The following is an 18,849-nucleotide window of genomic DNA, read 5'->3' on the forward strand; positions in this document are numbered from 1 at the left end:
CATACCTTTTATTAAAGCTAGCTGACTACTCACAAGTCAGAGTGAATGGTAGTGGCAAACACACAGTAAACCAATAGGCTCCCCTTCCGGGCCTTACGCGTTTTACGTGCCAACTTTGTTGCTCGATTTCGTCTTCAGCAGAGCATCTAATGTAATCTGATCTCAACAAGAACTACTGTAGCATTTGAATGACGTACTTGCTGGTGCGTTAGATGAGGATCCGTTTCGGATTCTCTTTGTGGGAATCTAGATGATCAATCAATCGTGTCCGTTTATCATATATGGTATTCTAATTTTCTTTAGGTATTATTTGTGTTCAATTTTAAATAAAAAATTCAAAATAATTTATAACTGCACAATGTACGATGAACGGACAAAATTGATTGATCATCTGGATCCCCACAAAAATGATCCAGATAAGATCCTAATCCGTGCATTATTAGTCTAGGATGCCACGATGGATTGATGAAACATTGATGGACATCATATTATTCAATTTGTATTGAGAAATTATATAGCAGCTTCATGCTCCAACTTGTAACAATCACCAACATCACTGACAAGGTGGCCAGGATGCAACAAACAATCACCAAAACTTGCAACAAACCACAAAATTATTTTCGATACATCATACACACGACTTTCTTGTTTTCTCAGAAGTGATACATACGACTTTAATATCTCTACAAATTCAATAATCGCCAAAATGTGCCAATAGCCAGCAACAGATTTCATAGATCATGTGTTGATTTTTTTTTTTTTCTTCCAGAGATAGTATCTACATAGTGATGCATACTATATAGGATCTCGATAATAAGCATTGAATTTTGTGTATCATTCACGCACTGTTTGAAGAAGGGTGTTGGTTCATACTCATGCGTCCCGGGTTCGAATTTCTTCTCTTTTAAATTATTGTAATAATTTCAAACATACGATCTAATGATATTCATCTTGACTTGTAAGTGACAGGTCTTAGATTCGATTCTCGCTAAAGGCAAATTGAACCATATTATTGGTAACTCATTGTGAGGTTTGACCCATTCCTCTCCTTCTTTTTATGATAGATAATATTGTTTGTTAAAAAAAAGAAAAAAAATAATTACACTAACACCCCTTCAGGTTTATTATGTTTCAGAAAACCCCCTCACGTTTGAAACATAACACTAATACCCCTTAGGGTTTTAGTTCACTTTCACATAACTCCTTATGGTCAAATTTGCTCTCATTATAATTAAAAAATAAATAAAAAGAAAATTAATGAAATATAGTTATCTTTCTTCTTCTACCATGGGCTTGGATCTTCTCTAGAATTCAGCATAAAAAAATTCAAGGTTTCCAACGACAACTTGCATTTCGTGAGGAAGATTCTTGGGAATTTGGTGGTTTTCATATTTTTTTATGACGGAGAGTGAGGCCAAGCTTGTGAAGAGGCTGATTGATCCAAAAACCAAGACGAAGGAGTAGCTTCATGGGAGGACGGCTAGGGAGGAGGTGAAACATGTTAAGAGGTGAATGCGGAGGGGAGGCCCTAACCCCAATATTGATTTTTAAAAAAGTTGTTTTTATTTTTAAAGTAATTAAAAATCAAGGCAAATTTGTCTTTAAGAAAATGTTTTAAGGTGATGTCAGCCCTAAAGGGGTTATGTGAAAGCCAGCTAGAATCTCAATGGGTGTTAGTGTTATAATTCAAATATTAAGAGGTTTTGTGAAAACATGATAAACCTGAAAAGGTGTTAGTTTAATTAATTGACAGATGAAATGATTGTTAAGGCCGAACAACATTTTGACAAATTAATTGATGTACTAAGCACTAAGGATTATAAAATAATATTAATCATTTCTTTCATGACAAAAATAATAGTATCCAACTATTTATTGATGTAATCATGAATTTATGTTTTAGGTGACTTGTGGGGCATCTATCTATAGACTAGACGACGACTAGAGGCGAAGAAAATGCGGTGGAGTTGGTCTCTGGCTGGCTGTGGTCCGAAGTGGGGAGAAATTGCGTAAGAGCAGCTCCAGCGGGAGCTCCTGCTCGAGGGACGGGCTCCGGAACAGGGCTGGATTGCCCGAGGGAGGAAGTCCAGCGTTGGCTGGCGAGGGAGCCCGAGCAGGCTCGAGTGCCAGGCCCGTCGATTCGTGCCAGCCCGAGCGCCCGAAGGCAATCTGACGTCAGGACGACGTCTCCACGCTTTTTGAAGGCCACGGAGGTTGCTGCTGCTGTTATGGGTAGCCATGGCACTGGTGAGCCTGAGCTCGCTTCAAGGCGGCCATGAGAGCATTAGAGATGGGGGGCTCCATGCCGGGACTCATGTTTTGGGCAGTGAGCAACCGCTCCAGAGCCACACTGAAGCAGAGCTCCATAGCTCGGCACTGCAGAGGGTGGGAGGAATTGGGGTGAGATTGGATGCATGCTTGGCGGAGGAAGCCAGTGGGGGAGGACAAAAGGGTTCCGTCGACCCACTTCGGCAGAGACAAAGGCAGCAGCAGCAAATGAAATCAACGGTGGAGATGCAACTGTTAAGACAAGTTTTGTGAAAAAAAAATACTATTATTTTATAAATAAAAAAATACTATAATTTTTTAAATAAAAAAAATACTATTATTTTATTGCCTAGTGCCAGGGCTATTCAAGTGCAACGGTGGAGATACAAAAGGCAGTTACTGTTCATTAAGGGCAGTTACTGTTCACTAGGTGGATTAAATAGTGAATAGCCTGGGGGGAGGGCTCCCACGCTGGAGTTGCTCTAAAGGAAAAAATAGGGCCCAAGCGTGTTGCATAAAGTGACAGTGTTTAAATGCACCTTTAGCCCCATTGCTTACCTTGTGTTTTCGGCTTTTTGTTCTACTTGTAGGGACTTGTGTTTGTGGCTCGGATTTGTTGGCTATTCTTTGGTGTGGTGGTTTTTGCTGCACGTTGAACTGTTTTGCACCAGAATACCTTCATTGAATACAACGCGGAATTAATTTTTTTTTTTTTTGGGTGGCTACCCTTGTGGTCATTGGCGAGGTGAAGGAGGCAGAGGCGACAACGGTCAGCCTTTGTGGTTGAAGATTAGGATTTTTTTGTTTTTTTTTGCCTTTTTGTTGAATGGGCTTCAGTTATCCCCATCTTACTGGGCTAGTTTAATGTAATTGTATTCGGCTTTTCTCATCAATGAAATTTCTTGTTTTTCGACAAAAGAAAAAAAAAAAAAAGCTCGGCATATAAAAGAAATCATTCTTTATTCTTGATTTAGACACATATTTCTTTTATTTCGAGATAATTTGTATTGAACTTGTTATTTACGAGAGTAAAAATTAAGATCTTTCATTTACTACTAAAAAAAGCATCGCTACATCGTAATATTAAATGGCGGAGATATGTTAAATTGTGATTGACTGGTAAATAGCAATGAACAATGACTATTTTCAAAGGAAGGAGACAAATAAACTTCTCTTTCAGAAATAATCGGTTTTTTCTTCTAAAAGGAAAGGAAATAGTTGGTTGTTTGGCACTCATTTTCATTCTCTTTGAACACCACCAACCGTTGTTGGATCCAGTACTATCCGGGGGTCCTAATTTAAGGGATCTCGAGTGTTGCTGAGATATGCGATACAAGTATTTTATATAATACTTGTGAACACAAAAGAGTCTCGTACCATGCGTTCAAAAGATTCTTAGAAGACCTTCAATGGAATTTTTCGGACCTCTGGTGACACGCTTGACCCTGATATCCTCCAAACACCAAGATAGGTACGTGCTGGCCGACACCTGAATGTGACGAATCCATACTAACATGCATGAGAAGTAACGAACCTAATTAAAACTTATAAATTTAAATACAATGATTATGCACTTGAGGAATGTGTTCAGAGCATACAACTAATCCAAGACACTAAAAATAAATAATATCAAAATTGAATGAACAAATGAATAGGCCCTACACCGAGAAGACTCGAATATGCCGAGGCAAGAGTGTCTTGACACCGAGATTGTACGCCTCGATTCTAAGTCCTGAAAGGGGCACAAAACAAAACATGAGTGGACCAAGTTGATATATAAGTAGTACTAACATAGTTATTCAACAACGTACTAACCCCCAAGGTTTATTAAAAGTCATGTAGCATAATAAGTAATAGGTTTTCCGAAAACCCTAGCATGCCATAAAACCATCGTAAAACTTATATCATATATAGTGTGCTTAGTAGTGGTATCAAAATCGCCCGAAGGCCTTTATTCGCCTGTAGGCATATAGAACTCTTCATTCCCCCATAGGCCTTCATTCGACCCGTAGGCCCCTACATCACCTGGCGAAGCCACGTATAGATATCATTTGACCCGTAGACCCCTACATCACCCAACCGAAGCCACATATAAATATCATTTACCCGTAGTCAGGACCATTGTATAAGCACATAAAAACATTAACATACTATTTCTAATAAATAAATATATATATATATATATATCAATCTCAGATTGAAACTCAATAACTGAAACGTAATATCGTAAAACCACGTTCATAAGTGAGTATATAGTCATCTATCATATATACCACAAAGAATGTAGAATCGATAAAGCATAATAATTCATAAAGAGTGAAACCAATTTACTAAAAAACGTAGCCATAAAATCATGCTTTTCATGTATGCATTTCTAATAGTGAAATCATGCATTTTAAAAGGGGTTCATTCACCTTACACCTTTGGCGCAGAGTCGTGCAAGCAAGGGTGGATGGAAACGCCACTAACAAACGCACCTAAGCACATAATGGACCAATTAATAAAACTATACTATAACCATTGAATTTGGGAAAATGGACGTCGTAAACAGACTCGGGATGTCGAAATTAGTCTAGGAGGGGTCCCAATCGAAACCCGAGAAGTCAACGGTCAACAGTCAACGGGTTGGGTCATCAGTCAACGGGTCAGGTCAACAGTCAACGGGTCAGATCCAGTCCTAGGTTTATGGCCCGGGTTTGGTTTTTAGGTTGGGCTTGGGTAATTGGTTTATGGGTTTGGGCCTGGGCTTATGGGTCGGACCCTTGGGTCACGGGTCCGGTTTTAGGGTTATTGGGTCGGGTCGACCTAGTTTCAGGCCAAGGGTTGGCCGGTTTTTGGGTAGGGCTTCAAACGCTCATAACTTCTTCGATACTCAACCAAATCAAGTGATTCAAAACCAAAGTTGTAGCACTCAACAAAATGAAGAGAATGCCTTGCACGATAGCTAACTCACCGTGGTTTGGTTGGAAAAACGCCTCAAAAGTGACGGTGCTCGCCGGAAAACTGGGAAAACTTTAAACGTTCATAACTTCTTCAATACTCGACGAAATCAAGTGATTCGGAAAAAAAAAATCATACTTCTCGACAAGACGAAGAGAATGGTACTTTTCTCAACAGCTAATGACACGCCCCGACCCCGAGGTCCTAGGGACATCGAGATGGTCACGTGTTGGCCGACACCCGAGGGTGACGAAAGCCATTTAATTTAAACAAAAGCTAAGAAATAAACTAAAGTACGCAATAAAGGCTAAAAACACAAATAAAAGTTCAACTTCTAAATATTGAAATTAGGTAAACACACAGCACGTCCAGAGCATAAGTCTAATACAGAGTACAAGCAGAACTAAGATCAAGAAGTGCTATTACAATATATGGCGAAGCGGAGCGAATATGACACAAATCACTGGTAGGGGAACGCCTCGTAGCTCAAGTCGTAATCCTCGTTCCTAGGTCCTGAAGGGGGCACAAAACAAAGGTGAGTGGACCAAGTTTATATATACAATAATAGTAAAACAGTTATCAACGTACTAACCCCCAGGTTTTATGAAAACACAAGTATAATGAGAAACATAGGTTTTCCGAAATCTAGCATGTCGTGCAATGTCTCAAATCATAATTCGCATAAAATAGTAATCACTAGTGAATGTCCAATATAACACTTCAGACCCCATGCCGGCTCTCCGTCTCTGAGCAGACAATCAGAGGAAAATACACTTCAGGCCCCTTGCCGGCTCCCCGTCTCTGAGCAGACAGTCAGAGGAAAACACACTCCAGGCTTTATGCCAACACCAAACCGTCGCCCGGGACGGACCGGATCTATCCCTACGTCCCGTAGCGGAAAGGACCACTAGGTAAGTACAAAACCAGTGAACATACATATACTGAAAATCAACTTCATAGTATAAAGTCATCCATCATCTATACTATAAAGAGGTGTTCTAAACATGTTCTAAATATCATATCGTCATCCATCAGATATTCTATAAGAACATGGGTTATAGGAAAAATAGTAATAATTCAAACTAGCCTCAGTAAGCATGTTATCTCGTAAAACGTTTCATAAAACATAATCATCAAATCATGTTTTTCATGTATGCATTTCTACTATCAAAACATGCATTTTTAGAAGGGGTCCACTCACCGTACACCGAGGGTGCAAGCCATACCAAATAGGAATAACGGAATCGCTGCTAAGAATCGCACCTAAACACACAATTGATACATTCAGTCAAACTCTACTCAAACGATTGAATTTGAGAAAACGGACATCGGAAACGGGTTTAGAACGTCGAAATTAGCCTAGGAGGGTCCCCGCACGAAAACTCAAAAAGTCAACAGTCAAAGTCAACGTTGACCGTTGACTGGTCAAAGTCAAAAGTCAACGCTGACCGTTGACCCAGTCAACGTTCAAACGGGTCAACAGGTCAACGGGTCACGGGTCACAGGTCACAGGTCACGGGTTTGGGCTTTAGGGTTTTGGGTTTAGGTTTTAAGTGGGTTGGGTTTGGGTAAAAAGGAAAATGGGTTTGGGTTTTTGAACCTCACGGCCCAAGGCCTAATTAAAAAAGGGAAATGGGTTTGGGCTGCAACCAAGGCCCTAAGGCCTTTGGGTTTTTAAGTAAACAAAATAAAAATAAAAACAGAAAGGGTGAGGGTTTTGGGCCAGAAACCAAACAGGCCTAAGGCCCGTGTGAGGGTGGAGATCGGCCCGAAGGCCTGGGTGCGCCGGAGAAGAACACCGGAGCTTCCATAGCTCTGGCCAACTTCAAACACTCAAACGAGACCCCAATCTAGGTACCAAAATGAAGCACTAGCCGAGAGGAGTAGTTTTATACCTTGGGTTCCCCGTGAAACGGCCTGTGGTGGCCGGAAATTCCCTTAGAAAACACAACTCGCCAGAAATTTGGGTGAGCCTTCACCCGTGCCAAAAACACTACAAAACCTTGGAAATTCATGAACCCAACTCAGTAACCACACTTAACCAACATCTAACAAGACTAAAAAGGAAGAAACCATGCTTACCCAACCGGAAAACAACTAAATTCGCCGGAGGTGCTCGTGTCCTCCCGGCGCCGCGAGCAGGGGAGAGAGAGAGAGAGATGCAGTTGAGTGGCAACGATAATGACTCTCCTTGAGCTGGTGCAACTGTGGGTGTGTGTGTGTGTCTTTCACGAGGAAGAAGAAGAAGAAGGAGAGAAATGAGAGAGTTTTCGAAAGAGAGAGAGGAAAAGGTGCAGACAAAACAAGACAAAAGAAAGGAAAAGAAGAAAAAGAAAAAGAAGGAAGAAAGAAAGAAGGGTCACGGCAGGGGGGGACAAAAGAGAAAAAGGGAAGTGGGTTGGGGTGCTGCCACGTGGCAGCCTAGGGATAGGGTAGTAGACTAAATTTTCAGATCTTGATTGTGTGACAAAATGAGGACTAAAGTGATAATTCTATAAATTTTAGGGAGAATTACAGAATTATCCTTATAAGCAGGGGCGGGTGTAACAGTTAACTCCCTATGGTTTGGCCAAAAAATGGCCTACAAGCTTCGGGTTCCTCACCGGAAAACTGGGGAGTGTCTTCCTCAAGGGTTCTTCATCCATAAACCACAAACACTACTTAGAAACATCACAAACTCACTCCTAAACACGATCTAAGCGTGTGTGGGTGGGTGTTGCTCATGGTAGGGAAGGAGTGAAAGGAAATGAGAGAGAAGCGAGAGAGTTAATATATTTTGAGAGAGAGTGAGAGAGGAACCGGGTACATTGAGAGAAGAGAAGGAAAGTGGAATTGGGCCGGAGACAAAGTCAAAAAGTGTGGGCCCCTTGGCATACCAATTAAGACCAAAAAGCAACAAAACCAAATATCTAGCCCAACAAAATAAAGTTACCAAAATGCCCTTCCGTTCCTTAAATTCCGGAACGGGTTGTTACATCTGGTGAGCCATGGTACCACCCTAGTCCCTATGTGCATCCACCATTACCACCAAGTATAGTTGTATTCTGTTCCTCTTTTTATCACCACGAAAAATAAGGCAACAAAATAACGTGCCCAAAAAAGACAATTGTAGTGGATAAGAAACACACAAACTATAAATTCCTTTGAAAAAAAAAAAAAAAAAAAACTACTAAGTCCTTGGCACTAAAGTCAATTTTATCACCATGAAAAAATAAGTCAACAAAAGGACAATTGTAGTGGAACAAGAAACACACAAACTATAGAAAAAAAAAAAAATAAATAAAAGAAAAAAAAAAGCTACCAAGTTCATGGCACTATAGTCAATTTGTATTTCAGAGGATTTTAAAGGATTTTAATAGGCTTTACAATTCTATATGGATTTTGGCAGATTTGCAAGTAGGTTTATTAAAGATTTCTATGAATTTGTAAGGATTTCTTTCATAGATTTCTTAAGATTTCTTTCGGTGCACAATCTAAAAAGAATTTTTTCAGTGCATAATTTTTTAGTGACAACATAAAACGGATTTGTTTCGATGCACAATCTGGCATACCAATTGGCATCCTCAATGTTCCCATGCTTTTCGAAATAATCAGCAAAGGCCATTACAGTATTGTCCGATGGTCTCCAATGACAATCTTGCAACATACTAAACCCCTTTTTCATCGCTTCAATGGCCTTGTTATGTTATGGCTTGTCAACCTTCCTTCCATAAGGAACTCCCATGTGTTATAATCTGGTTGACAGTCTCTCTCCAATGTGTGCAGATGCAATGCCTCAGCTTTCTCAGTCAATTCCATTCTGCATATATGCACCAAGGACGTTGGAGACTCGAATATCATACCCACTGTATGCTCATTGTTTATTTGCTTGAGCATGCCTTTTCTTCTTCTTTCCATCTATGTTGGCCTTTCTTCTTACGGACTACTCAAAGGCTTGTTGGCATGTCCAAGCAACAAAATAATCTTGATCACAATCAGGTCAAGCTTTTTTCCATGGCTTGGATTGCAGCAAGCTGCATTCCATGACCTACAAACCCGAGAAACGGATATCAAATTCAGATAATTTATAAGTGATGAATATTCGCACGAGGATATCGTAGTCCATATTCGCACAGTTTCAAACTTTAGACCTCTGCCATTGTAGAAGAGATTGTTCCTGAATAATGACAACTTGTACATCCAAGTAGCTAAAATTTGGTGGCTCGAATTATGATCAACATAAATACATCTTATCACGGAGTGTTTCTTGGTGCTCTTTTGTTATGTCTCTTAAGATTATGTGATGACAGTGACGTGGAAGAAATGAGATAGGTTCTAAAAGAGGATGTCCTTAGACTTGAAATTACAGAGAACTCTCTTTGCTTTGTAACGGCAATTTAAAACTTTCAAATCGTTGGTTGGAGACTTGAAGCATCTTATGTTTCTCAGATTGAACCCTGCATGCAATCTGACATCTGTAGGAGGAATTGGAAAAGCTTAGCCTCATGGATGTTTATTATGACCCCCCAAGTATGTCATATGGGCACATTATTGGTAGGGATAAGCACCCAATTGTGTCCTCAATATTTGCTCATTGAGAGGAGTAATCACTCATGATGCTAGGTTCGTTCCATTTCCTCATACACATGTTAGACTGCATGCAGGTTTCAGTTTAAAAAACATAAGACACTTCAAGTCTCCAGCCAACATATTGAAAGTTTTAGATTGTCGTTACAAAGCAAAATGAGTTTTCTGCAATTTCAAGTTCTAGGATACCCTCTATAAGAACCCTTCTCATTTCTTCCATGTGTCATCACAAGTCTTATGAGCTACAAGTCTTAAGAGAGTATATCTTGGTGCTATTTTTTTTGTAGCTCTGAGGACTATGTGATGATACATGGAAGAAATGAGATAGGTTCTTATAGAGGGTGTTCCAGGCTTGAAATTATAGAAAACTCTCTTTGCTTTGTAACGGCAATCTAAAACTTCCTATGTGTTGGTGGAGACTTGAAGACTTGAAGTGTCTTATGTTTCTTAGATTGAACCCTACATGCAATCTGACTTCTGTATGAGGAACTAGAATTAACCTAGCGTCATGGTGCTTATTATTACTCCCAATTGTGTCATATGCGCACATTATTGGAAGGAATAAATACCCAATTGTGTCCTAAATATGTGCTCTTAGAACACAATTGAGAGGAGTCCCGCTAGTTTCATTATGTTTCCTCATACACATGTCAGACTGCATGTAAGGTTTAGTTTCATAAACATAAACACTTCAAGTATCCAATCAACAAATTGAAAGTTTAGATTGCCGTTACAAAGCAAAGGAGTTTTCTGTAATTTTAAGTCCTAAAATACCCTCGATAAGAACCTGTCTCATTTCTTTCATGCATGTGTCGTCACAAAGTCTTAAGAACCACAACAAAAGAGCACCAAGATACACTCTCTACGAGTCTACGACAAGATATATTTATGTTGAGAACCACCAATTTTAAGCTACTTGGATCGACAAGCTGTCATTGTAGAGGTACAATCTCTTTTGAAATGACAGAGATCCAGAGCTAAAAATTGTGCAAACATGGACTATGATATGCTGTTAAAAATATTCATCACTTTATATTTTCTAGATTTCATACTTCTAACTCGGGTCTGAAGCTCCTTGGAATGCAGCTTGACCTGACTCTGCCAAAGTTCAACTTCTCCGATGCTCCTCGAAGATTGTGGACTTGGTCCGATGATCAATCAAGCGAAACACTGAAAGGAATATTGAAGAGTGCTTCACGTCTCGGCTGGGGAATTAATCTTCCTTGGTTTTCCATTTCTGTGTGTTTGTAATCGATGACCATTTGATCTACGCAGCCGCAAAAACCCCTTGCCTCAGACAACTTGTTCTACCAACCTAGAACCCGATTGCAGTGATTGGATTTGAACAAGCCTCATGGCTCAAGGAGCTCAAGCCAATTTGGCAAGATGTCGAGAATGGCACAAAGGTCGAACATAAAAGCAAAGAACAAGAGTGATTACAAAGCAATATGAATTGCAATGCATAGTGATTTGAGGAAGACTGAATGTGCGTGGATTGGCAATAACATCGAATAGATTTATATAGAATTACCATCAAATACGTTTAAGGCACACGTGTTATATGCGGATTGGCAGTAACACGTCAATATCTCTTATAGTATTTGTCCATGTGGAGTATGCAGATTGGTAGTAACATGTCAATATCTCTTATAGTATTTGTCCATGTGGTGTATGTAGACTGGCAATAACATGTGATATTCCTCAAAATATTTGTCCATGTGGCACATTTAGACAACGGTCATATTTAAATTGGGACCAGCGCACAATGTCAGTAATTTTTGTTTTAAGTGACGTTGTAGGATTTTATTACTTACTTAAAATTCAAATGAATTTGCATTTAAAATGTATCCTAAATTCATTTTGGCTGGGTTTATATCTTTTTATTTATATTATTTGTTGTTTTACACATAATCCACTTGGCATTACGTAATTGGCTTTGTGGGCCTCATATGGGTGCCCCATCATACACTCCTGGATTTCATTAACAAGGTAAGATGGAATGACAACATTGACGACCAAAGCAAGAGATGAAGAACGAAATTGATGAGTTTAGAACATAAAGGACCAAACTAATAAGTTGACATAATATAATGGACCATTTGGGATAAAAACACTAGCATTTGAAAATTCCAACTTTTTTGTTTGTCAAAACTAGAATGCCTTATGATTGGCTTTACAAGTGGATACAGGGAGTGAGAGTGGTTGTTTATTGTTTCAGAATTTTAAATTATTTTTAAAAAAGAAGGATTAGTCACTTAGTATTACAGTTTAGTGGTATTCAACTTCATTTGTAATTGAGAAGTCTTATGTTTGATTCTTGCCAACGGTGAATTTGAACAACATTATTATGGCTAGCCCACTTCCCCACCCCTTTAGTATAGAGAATATCATTTGTTCAAAAAAAAAAAAAACACGAAGGATTAGTCCATATGGCATCATTATGATTGGCTTTATAGGCCCCTATGGGTCCCACACATCACACTGATGAAATGGAGTAACAGATAAATGACGAAATTGATGAGTTTGAAATATAAGGGACCAAATTGATGCATTGACAAAACATAAAGTATCATTTGTGATAAAACTCAAAAATAAAAAAATATATAATAAAAGAATGAGGTTGCTAATGATATTCTAATCTTTGCTATGTCTTAATCTGATCTGATTCGATACTAAATGGGACATGGATTAACAAGTTAGATCTAATGATTTGAATCCATTAATTTGATTATACATGGATCTGGATATGAATTAAGTTTGATCCGATCCGACTTTGGTCTGTTGATAGTTTTATTTTGTAGTTTTAAGTTCAAATCTCATTGAAGACATTTTGAAATCATGTTTTCTTTCAAAATGGTTTAGGATTGATCTACTGGTCACCAGTCACTGGATAGTTGACCAATCGATCACCGAAAAAGTCGAAGGTTGCCATAAAAGTCACCTGAAAGTTGATTGGCCGGCCACTAGTTACCAAAAAATTTAGTGAGATTGAGTAGCAATTATTCCATTATTTTGAAGTACAGTGATATTTATAAGATGATTGGATTGATTTTTCAATTGGTACCTAAACTAAAAATATCCTTTTTTTTTTGAAGTTTTTCTTAGAAATGCTAATGACACTACAAAGCTCCTAAAAATACTATAAAATGTGTGGAGTCAGTTGGAGTAAAATTGTGAATGAACAAATTTTAGTTGTCAAACTGCAACATAGTTCAACAAACTTATATTTGAAGAGTTACATTTTAAATAAAACACTTGAAGAGCTTATTTAGATGTGTTTTTAAAATGTCTGAAAATATTTTTTGAAACAATTCTTAGTAAAATGCTAATAAATCTTGAAAAAAAAACTTAAATATTTCTTGGAAGAAGCATCAGAAATTTCTCTAAAACCGATTTCAGTCAATTTTAAAGACACACAGTGTTTTGCTTCCAAATACAGGTAAAAGCGCTTTTTAGTCTTTTTCAAAACGAGTTTTAAACCCGGCCTGAAAACAAAACCCCAGCATAAACCCTGAAAACAATCCCCTGCTCCAAGCTTCTCGCAGCTCAAAAATGAGCAGAAGGCGGTTGAAAACTCTCCTCTGGCAATCAATTTCCGCCATATCTCCGTCCCCTCTGAAGTCCAACCCATTTTTCTCCACAAACCCATCACAACCATTCCCTTCTCCATTCAAATCCTCCCACCAAAGTCTAAAGCTTTGCTTTCCCAGATTACTTTGCACTTCTTGGCAGGACAATCTCGATGGTCTGTTCGATCCCAACTATTTGTTCAAGCCGGAGAGTTCTGGAGTTGAGTCTATTTCAGCAGAGGAATTCGCCTCTCTGCGCGATTCGGTGTTGGATACCAGTGCTGGTGGTGGGTCTTCGATACCAAAATTTGAATCAGCTAAGTTTTCTAACAATGCCATTTTGATTTCGAATGCTATCAGGAATAATAATGATGAGTTTGATGAACCCAGAAGTTTCTTAGGTAGTTTAGGGATAATCTGAATGAAACTCTGGTGGTGGTGTTGAAGCTTATACAAAATCCTGAATTGGGTGTGAAATTTTTCATATGTGCAGGTAAACAAATTGGGTATAGTCACACTGCTCCTGTGTACAACGTGTTGTTAGAGTTATTGGAGTGTGGTAATAAGAGGGTAGCGGAACATTTTCTGCAAGAAATTAAGGGTGATGATAGAGAGGTGCTTAGGAAGTTGCTTAATGTGTTGATTCGGAAGTACTGCCAAAATGGGTTGTGGAATGTAGCTTTGGAAGAGCTGGGGAGGCTTAAGGATATCGGATACAAGCCAACTCAAGCAACTTACAATGCTTTAGTTCAAGTGGTTCTAGAAGCAGATAAGTTGGACACAGCACACTTGGTCCATGTGGAGATGTTGGATTCAGGGTTTAAGATGGATGAGTATACATTTGGTTCATTTGTTCACACCCTTTGCAAAGCTGGGAGGTGGAAGGAAGCTCTCGCATTGGTTGAGAAGGAAGAGTTTGTGCCCAATACTATTCTTTAGACGAACATGATATCTGGGTTGTGTGAAGCTTCACTTTTTGAGGAAGCTAAGGATTTTTTGAACAGAATGCGATGCGATTCTTGCATTCCTAATGTTGTGACCTATAGGACTTTGCTTTGTGGGTGTTTGAAGAAAAGACAGCTCGGTAGGTGCAAGAGAATTCTTAGTATGATGATCACAGAAGGTCGTATTCCAAGCCCTCAGATATTTAGTTCTCTTGTACATGCTTATTGTAGGTCCGGAGATCACTCTTATGCTCATAAGTTACTTAAGAAAATGGTAAGATGTGAGTGCCAGACAGGCTACGTGGTTTACAATATCTTGATTGATGGTATATGTGGAAACAAGGAATTACCAAGCCCAAATATGTTAGATTTGTCTGAAAAAGCTTATGGTGAGATGCTTGATGCAGGGGTTATGCTAAGTAAGGTCAATGTGAGCAATTTTGCATGGTGTCTTTGCGGTGCCGGAAAATTTGAGAAAGCCTATAAGGTTGTCAGCGAAATGATGAACAGGGGTTTTGTTCCTGACACTAATACGTATGCTAATGTTATTGGCTTTTTGTGTAATGCCTCCAAGGTAGAACAAGCATTTTTGTTGTTTAAAGAAATGAAAAGGAATAGTATTGTTCCTGATGTCTATACCTATACTATTTTAATTGATAGTTTTTGTAAAGCTGGTCTTATTGAACAATCTCGGAGCTGGTTTAATGAAATGATACGAAATGGTTGTGCTCCAAACGTGGTGACATATACTGCTCTTATACATGCATACCTTAAAGCAAAGAAGGTGTCTGATGCTGATCAACTCTTTGAGATGATGTTGACTGAAGGTTGCAGTCCTAATGTTATTACTTATACTGCTTTAATTGATGGTCATTGTAAAGCTGGTAGAATTGAAAAGGCTTGCCAGATATATGAGAGAATGAGAGGTAATGTGGACGTCCCTGATGTTGATGTGGGGCTTTGGTGGATGGTTTATGCAAAGCACACAAGGTGAAAGAGGCCCGTGATTTATTGCATGCTATGTCAGAAGAAGGTTGTGAACCTAACCATATTATTTATCATGCTCTTATAGATGGATTTTGCAAGTATGGGAAGCTAGATGAAGCACAAGAGGTGTTTGCTAAGATGTCAGAGCAAGGGTACAGTCCAAATGTGTATACGTACAGTTCTTTGATTGATAGGTTGTTTAAGGATAAAAGACTGGATCTCGCTTCAAAAGTCTTGTCCAAAATGTTAGAACACTCTTGTGCACCAAATGTTGTTATCTACACAGAGATGATTGATGCCCTGTGTAAAGTTGGAAAAACAGATGAAGCCTATAAGCTTATGCTGATGATGGAAGAAAAAGGGTGTTATCCGAATGTTGTGACTTATACCGCAATGATAGATGGCTTTGGGAAAGCAGGTAATATCAAAAAGTGTGTTGAGCTTTTTAAACAAATGAGCTCTGAGGGTTGTGCTCCAAATTTTATCTCCTACGGGGTTTTGATAAATCATTGCTGTTCAACTGGACTACTGGATGAAGCTCATAAGCTTTTGGATGAAATGAAACAAACACATTGGCCTAAGCATATGGTAGGCTACTGTAATGTTATTGAAGGTTACAATAGAGAGTTCATGACCTCTCTTGGGCTTTTAAATGAGATGAGTGAATGTGACACAGTGCCAATTACTCACATATACGAAGTTCTGATTGATAATTTTGTAAAGGCTGGAATGTTGGAAGTGGCTCTTGAGCTGCTTAAAGAGATTTCGTCATCTTCACCGTTTACATCTGTGAACAAGAATATGTACACTTCATTGATTGAGAGTCTTTCACATGCAAATAAGGTCGGTAAGGCACTGGAGATGTTTGCAGACATGATGAGGCATGGTGGTTTTCCAGAGCTGGATACATTCTTTCATCTTATTAAAGGGCTTATTAAAGCTAACAATTGGGACGAAGCTCTTCAACTACAGATAGCATATGCCACATGGTTTGTCTCTCTAATTCGTCTTTTCTTCCATACTGTAGTTTTCAACTATTTCTATTACATGAAAATGTCTTTTTCCTCTTTATGTATATTTTCAATCATTTCTTTTCTTTATTTGGTTCTATCTTTTAGGTGGGAATATGATACATTTAATGCCCTAGAAAATGACAAAAAAAAAAAAAAAAAAAATTCCTATGGCTTTTATTTCTTAGGCCTTTACCTTTATATCCCTAAGCCCCACAATCAAACCCTAACCAAATAAACCTCAATCCAGTGCTCATAAAGAATTGTGCATAGAGAACATCTAATTTGCATTTAAGAAATATTGCATCGATAAAACATTGAACTACTTCTTCTATACTGGTTTTAATTTTGAGAAGTGTTGAATTTAATGTGACATTTTGTGTTGTGTGAGCACATGCACAATTAAGGAAGCACGGTAACAAGTCTATTTGTTTCTGTATCAGCATGTAAATTTTATGAGTGGCCATGCATTTTACATCTGTGCATGGACCTTTAAGCCATTATTGACTATTTAAAGGAATGAATTAAGAAAATGTGACAATATTGGAACTCATGGACAACTACTTGAATGAATTGTTTGTTTGTGTATCTTATGTTGAATGGTTTGGCCGACTTGTCTGTTCAGGAGCAGTTTTGTTCTTATCTCTCAACTTTGCCTTACTGTCTCGGTAGCATTTCGCATAAGTGCCTTCTGATTTGTTGTGGATGACCTATCTTACTTTGCTGCAGTATGTCATTGAGTGCCTCAAGCTGTAAATTTACAGTATCTACCTATAAGTTGTCTTTTGTGCTTTTTTAAGGTTTGTAAAGACCCTTTCTGTAGCATTTAGAGGTTAGTCCAGAATTTTAGATTCATTTTGGAAAGATCTTTGAAACATAATGATCACACAGATCTTTGATACCACAGTAGTAACCAGTAGGATTGCTTCTGCTCTCTAGTTCTTACGTTGGCTTCTTTTTTTCCTTTTTTTTTTTTTTATCCCAAAATTTCTATTTAATGAATTTAGATAATATGCTTTATTTATTTTGTTTTATCAATTTTTAAAACTATTATCAAGAGGTAATCTATGCTTGTTTGGTGCAAACTTCAATAGTATGGGAAGCTGTAATCTGAAACAGTTGGTGCTGCGGATATTTATTTATTTAATGAATTTAGATAATTGTCACTGTAAATTATTTGTTTTTGTTTTTTATTGTTCTTATATATCTCAATTATTTGCACAGGATATCCATTGGCATATGCAAGAAGAGACATCTGACAGAAATTAGTGTGTTTTCTAGACCATCATTGTTTGTTACTCATGCACCATCTGATGACTCACTGGACCTGGTGACCTGGTTGACGGTTCTGTTGAGGAGTGGAGTGCATTTCTATCAGAGTCCGTGTGCAAGTATATGCAACATGAGGATGTGAATGACTGTTGCTTGCTTAATGAAGTGACTACATTTTTACTCCACTTTGTGAAGCGGCTAGAAATTCAAGAAAACTAGAACTTTTATCTCCTACCTATTCAAAGGAGGTATGTCATCTTATATAATTTCATAGCATGGTTACCCCAAAAATCTTGAGAATGCAGGATCCAATACCAATACATCTCCATGATGCCTTGATGGATATCAGATATTCCAAATCTGTATCTTGTTAATTTCATGGAAATTTTGATTTTTGGGTATGGGATGGATATGTGTGAGGCATATACGATGGATACACAAGGGATACAAGCAAGAGTAGAAGGGGTTATTTGTAAAATTTCTATAGAAGAAATGGGGGGTTGGATTGAAAAAGGGCATCTTGGTGGGCATTTTAAGATGTTAAATAAGTTAATATGAAAACAAAACAATTCGTTAGAATCTTATTTGATTGTAATATTCCTTGTGGTCTTCATATCTAGTTTTTGGAAAATTGTGATTTTGCAGTATCAACTCACATTTCCTAAATTGTATCCATACGACACAGTTTCGATGTTCTGCACCAAGGCTTTCAGATGATGCTGCTTAATGAGAATATGCAGCAGGTCTCTGCTGCTAGAATTTATTTACTGCTCCAAAGCCATTTTCATGGTGAATCATCAGAAGGTCAGAAATTCAGGTTTTTATTATTCATATCTCTGCACTTGTTTAAATGCATCGTTGTTCACATACTTATGTACTAGGTACAGATAATTCACTATGTTATTTGCTACTTCAACATGGCAAGAATGATATTGCGCAGCTCTATTACTTACTGCTGTTGTTGCTCGTTGAGTGAGCAGGTTGGTGACGTGGAATTGAGTTCACGGGAAGTTGTATTTGATTTCCAATCAATCATGTCAAGGTAGTAGTGTTATTAAAATATCCATTTCACAGTTTTGTTGGTATCTAGGATATGCATGAAAACAAAACAGTATTGTTCGAAAAACAGTTTACAGGATGAAATTTCTGTATGAGCTTGAACTTATTTTGCCTAGTTACTCTTACAGCAATTACTTATGAGTTATGAATTGAGTGTAATAAGGATTATGTGATCAGAGCTGCGTTTGGAAATTCTCCGCAAGATCTCATAGGGTGTCTAATTTCAAATTGCAG

General features: G+C 38.2%; 1 pseudogene; it reads left to right on the forward strand.

Annotated features, from left to right (window-relative positions):
* The first annotated feature begins 13,326 nt into the window (after nt 1-13,326).
* Nucleotides 13,327-18,358, forward strand: LOC137723213 (pentatricopeptide repeat-containing protein At1g06710, mitochondrial-like; annotated as a pseudogene).
* Nucleotides 18,359-18,849: the final 491 nt, after the last annotated feature.

The sequence above is a fragment of the Pyrus communis genome, chromosome 17, assembly GCF_963583255.1.
Source record: "Pyrus communis chromosome 17, drPyrComm1.1, whole genome shotgun sequence".
NCBI classification, from domain to species: domain Eukaryota; kingdom Viridiplantae; phylum Streptophyta; class Magnoliopsida; order Rosales; family Rosaceae; genus Pyrus; species Pyrus communis.